Below are 10,607 nucleotides of genomic sequence, written 5' to 3'. Positions count from 1 at the left end.
TTTAGAGTGGTCCTAAAGGAGCATGCTAGTCCAACTGCAGAGTGGGAGAAGCACTTGCTTCACATGCGTGCGTGTAACTACGGAAAGGTTTTCCTTGACGCCTTTCACAAGAGCGCGCTTTCAGACGGCGAGAAGGACCAGATGCTGGACCGCTGTCGTGTGTGCCTTGTGGCGTGTATCAAATCACTGCTCAAAAGGCTGCCTGACAACCTAGAGCTACTGCAGAACTTCAAACTATTGACGCCCAGATGCATTCGTAACACGCCGTATCGCGCATTTAATACAGTGATTTCCATTGTTGCAGCACCGAGTAGCACATCAACCCTTGAAAGCGAGTACGGAATTTTGCAGTCGATGCTCCCGTCTCTCGCAATGAGTGACAGTGTGAGTGAATTCTGGCGAGCGGTCATGGAACTCAATAACAGTGCACGCGAACCTCTCTTTGCTCACTTGTCGGCAGTTGCCTTCACACTTCTGTGCTTGCCAATTTCAAACTCCGTTGTAGAGCGAGTTTTTCGTCTGGTCACCGCAACTAGAACAGACCACCGCAAGAAATTAAGCATGCGTACTTTGGAAATGATACTCTATGTGCGATGTGGCTTAAAGGAGTACGGGTGCTGCAACAATTTTGAACCAAGCTCGCGTTTCTTGGAGAATGTTAGTGCTTCCATGTACGAGTAGTGATGTGAATGAATGAAGGGCATAAAATGGTGTGCGGTAATTTTTATTTTTATTTTATTTTATTTTATTCAATACTGCCAGCCTCCATTTGGTGGCCAAGGCAGGAGTGGTACAAGGGTACATCGTACATCGCGACAAAACAAAGCAAGTAAAAATGCGAATAAAGAAGCAAAAGCTAACACACAGGGTTTTATAGAAAGACAAAGAGCAAGTTTAAATGCACTCGGTTACCCAAACATACAAAAGAAAGCAAACAAAAGAGCATGAATGAATATACTGCGCTTACAATGACGATATGACAGCAGATAAAAAAGACTTCTGATCTGTCAAACGGACCACGTCACACGGAAGCCCGTTCCATTCCAATATCGTTCTTGGAAAAAAAGAAAACTGATACGCTTTCGTTCGGCACCGTGGCACCATGATTGTCAAATTGTGTTTATTGCGCGTTGGTCGTGAAGTGCTGTATGCCATGTAGGTCTCAAAATGAATGTTTGTTAAGTTATTAACAATCCCATGCAACATTTTTAGACGGTGCAACTTGCGACGAGATTGAAGTGTCTGCAGTTCAGATTGCCTCAGTAGATTAGTAACCGAAACGTGCCTTCCATATGCGTTGTAGACAAATCTAAGCGCCTTCCTTTGAACGCCTTCAATGCGCTGTACATCTACTTGGGTGTGCGGATCCCAAACCACATCTGCGTATTCCAGTAATGGCCGTACGAGTGCAGTGTAAGCTGCTAATTTAGTTTTAGATGTGCAGTGCCTTAGACGATTTCTTAACAGCCAAAGCCTGTTGGACGCCTTTGAGACTATATGCCCGATGTGCGAACTCCAAGTCAAGTTACTATTGAATACAACCCCCAAGTATTTGTATTCGTTTACGGGGGAGACAGCTGCACCGTTAATTGTGTATGTGTAATTAAGAGCGCACTTTTTACGCGTAAATGTCATTTTTGAGCACTTAGACGTGTTTAGTGACATTTGCCAGACTAGGCACCACCTTGAGACCTCTGAAAGGTAGTCATTCAGCACGTGGTAATCCTCCGCATTTTGAATAGGCAGATATACAACGCAGTCGTCAGCGAAAAAACGGCACCGTACAGGGGAGTCGAAGTTTAAGTCGTTTAAGTAAATAAGGAACAATAGTGGACCGAGAACGGAGCCCTGGGGTACTCCTGAGAGAACTGGAGCTGGCATAGAATTGGAACCTGAGATCTGGACGTACTGGTGCCGTTCAGAGAGGTAGGAATCGAGCCATTGAACAAGACGCTGATTTTGTAATAGATGTCTGAGTTTTATTATTAGATTACGGTGCGAAACGCGATCAAAGGCCTTCGCAAAGTCGAGAAATATTGCATCTACTTGCCCACCCTGATCAATGCATGCCAAAAGTTCATTGGTTGTGTGAATTAGTTGTGTTACGGTGGACAGGCCACGCCGAAACCCATGCTGGTTACTAGAAAAGAAGTTACTGCTTTCTAGAAAAGAAATCAAGTGCTTGAAAATGAAATGCTCCATAACCTTACCCGAGGTACACAGGAGTGAAACTGGCCTGTAGTTGTTTACACAAAGTTTGTCACCCGATTTGTGGATAGGGATGACCTTTGCAGTCTTCCAGTCAGCCGGAACTTCTGAATTTAAAAGACTTTCATTGTAAATGATGACAAGATATTTCGCGCACCATTCTGCGTAGCGGGAGAGAAACGCATTTGGGATGCCATCGGGCCCAGGAGACTTCTTTTTGTCTAAATTGAGTAGAGCTGCAAAAACTCCTTCGACAGATATTTGTAGGTCTGGTAAGATAAGGCACGTGGATCGCAATTCAGGCTCCTGCCTACTGTCAGTAGAAAACACTGAAGAAAAGTAATTATTGAAAGCTGATGCAATGTCGTAAGGATCCTTACTTTCTCTGTTATTCAAACGAATTTTACTAACTGTATCCTTCTTCTTTGTTAAGTGTATCCAAAATTTGTGTGGGTCTGCGGTGAGAAAGTTATGCATTTTAACGTTAAAAAAAGTGTACTTAGACTGTTTAATTTTCATGGGCAACTCTGTGCGAAGTGACCGCAGGGAAACGTGCCCTGTTTTAAAGCGCTTGGATCCTAGACGCTTGATACGACGCTTGAGCTGGAGCAGTTCGCGAGTAATCCAGGGACTACTGCGATTCATTTTTCTAAGTTTAGTCGGCACGTATCTTGTGATACATTTGTGTACAATAGACTTGAAGTGCACCCATAGGTCATTAACTTTCATGAGACCAGCCGCGTGTTTCTCAACGAATTCATCGTAGTCTTGTTCCAATAAATCTAAGATACTTTCGTCTAGGGCATTGTTGAAGTCAAGAAATGGTTTTCTTAACTCACGGACAGGCGGTCGCATCATGTTACTTTTGATTTGATTGATTTTGATTTGATTTTGATTTGATTTGATTTGACTTTTGATTTTGAGTGATTTGATTTGATTTATTGGGGTTTAATGTCCCAAAGCAACTCAGGCTATGAGGGACGCTGTAGTGAAGGGTTCCGGAAATTTCGATCACCTGGGGTTCTTTAACGTGCACTGATATCGCACAGTAGACGGGTCTCTAGAATTTCGCCTCCATCGAAATTCAGCCGCCGCGGACGGGATCAGTGAAACGTGCTCCTTGAGTCGCCATGTGTCTAGGCGGGTAAGATTTTTGTAGCCTAGTCAACCCCCTTTTTTTACAAATGTGATGTGTTTCGCTTTCTGCTGAGTCATTTGGTGTGGTCATCCGCATGTATTTTTACCCACACGTTTGCTGTTTTCTGTTCGGATTTTCAACTGTAAATAAAAAAATTTCCTATTTCCAACGGCTCGTGTTGGCTACATTTTGGCTACTAACTGTCTTGGCCTGGTTGTATGGATGGCTATTTTTGGGCTACAATTTTTTTTATACTTTGGCTACGGCACTTTGCGCCATCTGGAAACACTGACATTTCTACCTCGGTAGCTTCTCCAAGGTAGATATACCATGGTAGCGAAGGCTCCATAGACGCCCATTGGTTTAAAAAATGGCGGCTCATGGGGCACTCCAGCGCCCCCATTTCGGGGGGCAACCTACGTATGAGTGACGTTGAATGACGTCACGCATACGTATGCTTTTGGCGCGAATTATAAAGTGGTCTTTTTATAGAAACCGCATTTTCGAACCGGTACCTATAGAGGGTTGCCTTTCAGCACGCACCAACCTTTGCCGGTCAAATGTGCTCGCGTTCCTGCTAGTTATGGCCTTGTTAATGTGCAATTGGGAACCGTCACTGGCAAAGAAGGCAGCATAGAAAGGCAGCAAAACTTTCAGACGCTGGCTAAGGATGCATGATTCGTAGTGTAAACCTTGGTGAAAATACTGGTGCCAGTACTTTTGAGTACATCAAGGTATGATGCACAAAGCACAGGCTCAAGTGCACAGTTTGCAATACAGTGTACGGCAAGTATGGTTTTCATATTTATGGTTTATTACAGCAACCAAACAAATACAGTGATAAAGCACGCCAACAAAAAATGCGCGTCACAGGCAGCTCAAGCAGTAGTTTATTTAAGCTGGCTATTCATCTCAATGTTCACAGTGCGGATAGGAAAAAGCCCTGAAGTTCCACGAACGTTGCCAAGTAGGAAATTGAAAAGTATTGAAAACAATGCTACGACAGCAGCTATGTTTACACCTGCATAACAATATTAAAAACTATTTTTAGCATCAACAAATCTACTCAACGCTAGAGCATTACACCATACATAGGGCCTGCGCACAACTTCGAGACCTCATTCTTGTCGCTAACCGAAGTAATTTGAAGCAATTTTAATCAAAATAAAATATACATGAAGTGCAGTTTAAAGTGAAGTGCAAGGACATTCAATACACCACTCCTTCCTCGAGTAGGCACAGCATCGAGACGCAGCTATCCTGGCCGCAGATACACAAACAGTTCCAAGTGCTTGGAAGAAGCCCTCAGATCTCGCAGCTGGCACGGCGTCTTCTCCAGGCTGAGGTTGCGGCAGAACTGCACCCACGTTTTGCACCTGGACATGATGCAGCGTCCACGTTATACAACTGCACCCAAATGAATACCATATACTCCAAACGTCAATACGCCAAGACTCCTTTCACCTAAATGCAGTACGTTATAACTATGGCAGAAAATGCTCGCGCCAAGCCTCGAAGCCTCAGAGTGCGGTTACGCTCGCCTGATACCACGCGGATAGCTGCTTTTCTATGCTCAAAGAGTGACGACAGCAATGCAGCGAAATGAGTTTAAAACTACATTGACGGTCATGTATACGTTGAACGGCAATAACTACTGCTGGCCGAATTCGGTTAAGGCACAGTCAATGCGGCGCACATACACATGGTTGAGTTTCGATGCTGTCAGTTGCGAGGGGATCCTCAAATTGGCTTCACGGTGCTGCAAAACCCATTAATGTCATGCTCAGAGCTGTTAGGCAGCGCAGTTGGTTTTAAATTGACCATGCGGCAAGTAGAGCGCACGTGGTTGCTCATGAGAGCCCGGTATCAATTTCACGTTGGTGACAGTCGGCTGCACGAAACTAGCTACAAATAAGACATATTATTTGTGTCTTTTGCACATCTTATGACGGCAAGTGCGCGCCCTGCAATTCACTAAAATATCCCGATAACATGAAGCCAAGTGCGTATGAAACGGTTACAGCTACGATAGGCGCGGAAAGCCCGACAAAAGCATATCTAGAGCAGACGACAACGGCAAGAGCTCACCTGCGAAAGTCCAGAGGGAAGCGGTGTAGTCTTGGTAAGACACCCACGGTACAACCCACGCTACCACAATGTGCCACGGAGCAAGGTTTCTTCACATGCCGCAAGCTCATCTTGAAATGCAGAGCTAAGCGCTTGAAGCGATGAGCGCGAAGCCTCGGGAAAAGGTTTCGCACTGGCCGTACACCGAAGGAAACGCTGCAGCGGTGCAGCGGGGTGCAGATCTTGCCAAACGGTGACAGAGAGGCGACGGGCAAGGACGACAAAAACTTCTTAAAGGGGCCATTTCGAAACCGGCGAGCTTAATTTGCACGCTTTCCAAGGCGCGCCATAGCAGGCAGCTGGAGATAAGAAATCGCTCCGTAAGCTGCGGCCGGGTACCGAAACAAGGCCTGCAAAGTCGCGCTACAAATGCACCGCACACTCATCAACCGAGGGCGCAACAAGAGCGTTGCAAAAAATTACAAAATACGGCGTAATGTTTTGCACAAATAGTTCCCCTTTTTATAAACGTGGCAATAAAATATTCACTTCTTTTTGTTGTTTTGTAGCATTTTTATCTGTGCTTTTGAATTTCATGATATAAGTGTTTCGGCCGCCCAAAGTGGCTGTGCTGCAGTCGCGCTAAACCGTTTTTGGGCCCGGCCTTCGCCACCATTCTACATCCACCTTGGCTTCTCCTTCAGTTTCGCCATGGCTGAGGCGCGCGCCGGACCACGTGTGTCAACACTGGGCGTCACCCTCAATTCGCGTCCAATCATCCAGTCTGCAAACTAAACGAGCCCTTGAAACCGATGAGCAATGAGAAGCTAGACTTGCGAAGCAACGAAATCGAGCTTTCGCTCTCTTTAGCTACGTTTATAAGAGTTAAACCTCACCAAATTTTTTCGAATAAAATATGCTTCCATTATTTATTTTATAAATAATGGTGGCTCAGTAGTTATGGTGCTCGGCTGCTGACCCGAAAGACGCGGGTTCGATCCCGGCCGCGACGGCTGAATTTCTTTCGAGGAGAAATTCTAGAGGCCCGTGTACTGTGTGATGTCAGCGCACGTTAAAGAACCCCAGGTGGTCGAAATTTCCGGAGCCCTCCACTACGGCGTCTCTCATAGCCTTAGTCGCTTTGGGACGTTAAACCCAATAAACCAAACCAAACCTATTTATTTATTCTACTGTCAGGGCGAAAGGCATTACAGAGGGGAGTGGGTTAATTAGAATAAAGAACAATGAATATAATACAGTAAAAACACTTAGTACAAAATAAATTATCTCCAGATTAAAGCAAACAACATTAACGAAGCGTAAATAACATGAAGTCAATGTACACAACACAGTGGAAACAGATATGACACATGATCAACTTCCTTCAGAATAACCAATGTTAGCTATTTCGTCGTGAAAGGTTTTGTTGTCTGCAATGGCTGCAATATCGGGAGGAAGGCGGCTCCATTCCACAGATGTGCGGGGAAGATATGACTGAAAAGAAGATTTGGTGCGGCATGTTCGGATGCCAACTTTGTGGCGGTGAACGATGCGACGTGAAATGTATTCTGGGTGTGATATGAAATAGTCGTGAAGCACAATGTGATGATATAGCTTGCGAAATAGTGTTACGCGACGAATTTTACGGCGAGATTGTAACGGTGGGAGTGAAACGTTAGATTTGATGGCTGTGATGCTTGCCGTACGGTTGTAATTTAAAAGTACAAGGCGAACGGAATTATTTTGGACTAATTCCAAGGAATATACGAGGTTTCCATGTGTAGGGTCCCATATTGATGCTGCGTATTCTTGTTTAGGACGTATAAGTGTTTTATAGAGAATAAGTTTAAGAGATGAGGGAGCGGCAGAGAAATAGCGACGTAAGTATCCTAACTTGCGGTTATCGTTATGAATAACATAGCCAGTATGAATAGACCATGTTAAATTTTGAGTGATATGAAAACCTAGGTACTTGAATGTTTTTACCCCATCAAGAGGAGTGCCATTAAGATAATATGAAGGAAGAGCGTTAGATGCACGGGAAACACGCAAAGGTTTACATTTATTAGTGTTTAATTCCATACTCTATATAGTGCGCCAGTCTGACAAGAAATTGAGGTCTGACTGGAGAGTGTCAGTATCGTTAACGTTATTTATTTTCCCGAAATATTACACAATCGTCAGCAAAAAGGTGAATTTTAGAAGATATGGCATAAGGACGGTCATTAATATAGATTGAGAATAGGAGTGGTCCAGGGACCGATCCCTGTGGAACACCAGATAGCACGATAGCAATCGGTGAATTAGTGTCGTTGAAATGAACGGCAGCGCAACAAGGACACTAACAAGAAAGGGGACACTACATGCGCACACTACCAACTGTTTATTGCATGGAAAGGTGGCATATTTAAACATACAGCTCAGGCATGACACTCATCGCATTATCGATCCGAACCCAACATGTGGAAACAAGCAGCAGAATCAGGATAACAGACAAGAAAACTTTAACCCCTGCAGAAACAACTAAGAGATTCTGATAACAGAAATTAGAGGAGGCCATCTCGTAGCAAAACCACTGTCAAAGAATCCTAGCAAAAGCAGAGTCAAACATAAGAAGCAAAAGCAGTCAGAAACCAAACACCGAAAAAAATTACAATCGTAGCAAAGGCCGAGTCAAACGCATGAAGCAAGAGCAGTCGGAACCCGAAAAACAACAAAAAGGAAAAGACAAAAACAGTAACAAAATGAACAACCCGCCTAAACAAACAACAGACGGCCGCTAGAAATGCAGGGCTGAAAAGATGCACAGTACATGACGTCACAAAAAACTGCCAAGAAAGGACATTTCATTTCTACGGAGGGATACTGAAGACTCGTTAACAAAGTGCTTCCCTTTTTATTGATCATAAAAGCCTCAAGAATTTCACGCGCCACCTGATCGCGACTCCTGCCCAGAATCCTCATTCCGTTAAGCACTGGCTCACACTTACAATCTTTACAATGTAGGGGCAAATTTGACCCGCCTCCGTTTTCTAACGATTTTTCATGCTCCCGTGCCCTGTCGTTAACGCAGCGACCCGTCTGGCCTATACCGGGTGTTTTTTTTAGAAGGTCCAAAATTTTTAAAAAAAGGTAAATTGCTTTAGATTTATTTTAGCACTGGGGCTACACTGGAGGCTACGGCGGGCGCCAGGCAAGAGGAAAACTGCTTTAATTAGTTCGCTGATTAACTAAATATGTTAATTAACTTTTCTAATTTTTGTTTCAGGGGTTATGTTGTATTCGCAGAATTGGAGATCGTCCTCTAAACAGTCCAACCGAGAAAAAACAATTTTAATTAAAAATTTTTCAAGCACGTTACGAGGCGCGAAAAAGTCAACCTGGTAGGCATCTTCACACCGTAACGCAGCGGCGGGAGCGCCTCTGACGTAATTCACTCCGCCTTGCGCTTTGCGTCACGCGTCCCGGACTGGCGGCCTGCGCTATCGCTGCTTATCTCGCTTCGCTCCGCGGCCTCACGGAATGCCGCGCTGGAACAAAAACGCATTGACACAAAGTGCAGGGCGGAGCGAGCTACGTCACAGGCGCTCACAGACGCTCTGTTACAGTGTTAAGCTGCCTACCAGGGTGACTTTTTCTCGCTTCGTTACGCACGCCAAAAATTTTTTCATGAAAATCTTTTTTCTTGGGTGGACTGTTTGGAAGACGACCTCCAATGCTGCTAATACAACATATCCCCTAAAGTAAAAATTATAAAAGTTAATTAACGTATTCAGTTAATCAGCGAACTAATTAAAGTAGTTTGCCTCTTACCTGGTGTCCGCCGTAGCCCTCAGTATAGCCCCAGGGTTAAAATAAATGTAAAGGAATTTACCTTTCTTTAAAAATTTTGGACCTTCTAAAAAAAAACACCCGGTATAGACCCCCCGCACGTCAGTGGGATTTCGTACACCACTCCGACGGCACAGGGAACGAAATGCTTGGCGTGCCTCTTTTCGCACATGGCTTTCTTCTTTTGGCTGATCCCCGAGCATAACCCGCTCAGCTTTTTTGGCGCAGAGAAAACGACAGGTAGTACGTCGTACCGGCCAGCAACCTTCTTCAAGCTGTGCGCCACTCGGTGTATACAAGGGACCACTTGTGGTCGCCTTGATCCCGGTTTAGCATGGGATTTTTTCTTCTTGCCTTTCATTTTCTGAAGGAGGGTCTCGGCTACGCTGCAAACAACGCATGTGGTATCCCCTTTCTTGTTAGTGTCCTTGTTGCGCCGCCGTTCATTTCATTATGCACTAACTTGCCCCTCAGGCCATTCTTCTGAATTAGTGTCATTAGCATGCACAAATTGCCAACGGTTAAGAAGGAAAGATTTAATCCAGTCGAAGACGTTAGGATTGAGATTAAGATGGCTCAATTTATGTGGCAGCAATTTATGACATACTTTATCAAAGGCTTTGGAAAAATAAAAAAAATGCAGTCAGCACAAGATGAGTTGTGAAGTATGCGGTATAGCTTATCAGTACAGGCAAGTAATTGAGTTTCACATGAGTATGCTTGACGAAAACCATGTTGTGCAGGTGTGAAAAAGGAATTCTCATCGAGAAAGGTAACTACATGTTTGAAAATTATATGTCCTAGTAATTTGAAGCATGTGCTAGTGAGCGAAACAGGACGAAAGTTTTGAGGGGAGTGCTTACCATCGGACTTGTGAAGTGGAACCACCTTCCCAATTTTCCAGTCGTTAGGAAGGCTTGCTGTGTCGAGTGACTGTTGAAAAAGTTTGGTTAGCATAACTGAACTATAAGCACAAGTATTTTTATAGGAATTTAGCGCTAATCACATCGGAACCAGGTTAGACATCATTTTTTAAATATTCAATTTATTTGGCTATGCCAGGTGGATCGATAGTTATTGGTGACATTGTCGGGAACTTGCGGTGCTGTATGTGAGGCAGATTAACGCTTGAAATGGAGGAAAAGCTTTCAACGAATGTGTCATTCAGCACGCAAGCACAAAGATCTTTGGGGATAAGTTTACCGGAGGCATCTTGTAGTCTAATTAATGGATCGTTCGCAGGGTGTATAACTCGCCAGAATTTCTTAACATTCGTTTTCAAAATAGTTGGTAATGTGGCAGACAAAAAGTTATTCTTTGTTAGTTTAATCACGTTGACGTAAGCGTCGGAAGCAGACTTGTA

The 10,607-nt window shown here is 44.2% G+C and overlaps 1 long non-coding RNA gene across 1 annotated transcript; it reads right to left on the bottom strand.

Moving 5' to 3' along the window:
- Positions 1-4,062: 4,062 nt before the first annotated feature.
- Positions 4,063-5,808, bottom strand: LOC149326330 (uncharacterized). The gene is made up of 2 exons (XR_016286299.1): positions 5,435-5,808; positions 4,063-4,722 (listed from the first exon to the last, which is right to left on the bottom strand). It is a non-coding gene; the product is annotated as an uncharacterized LOC149326330 (long non-coding RNA).
- Between the last annotated feature and the right edge of the window lie 4,799 nt (positions 5,809-10,607).

The sequence above is a fragment of the Amblyomma mixtum genome, chromosome 10, assembly GCF_055824585.1.
Source record: "Amblyomma mixtum isolate Tamu chromosome 10, ASM5582458v1, whole genome shotgun sequence".
NCBI lineage: Eukaryota > Metazoa > Arthropoda > Arachnida > Ixodida > Ixodidae > Amblyomma > Amblyomma mixtum.
Note: the sequence above shows the minus strand (reverse complement) of the source record. Positions and strands in the feature narration are given on the sequence as shown.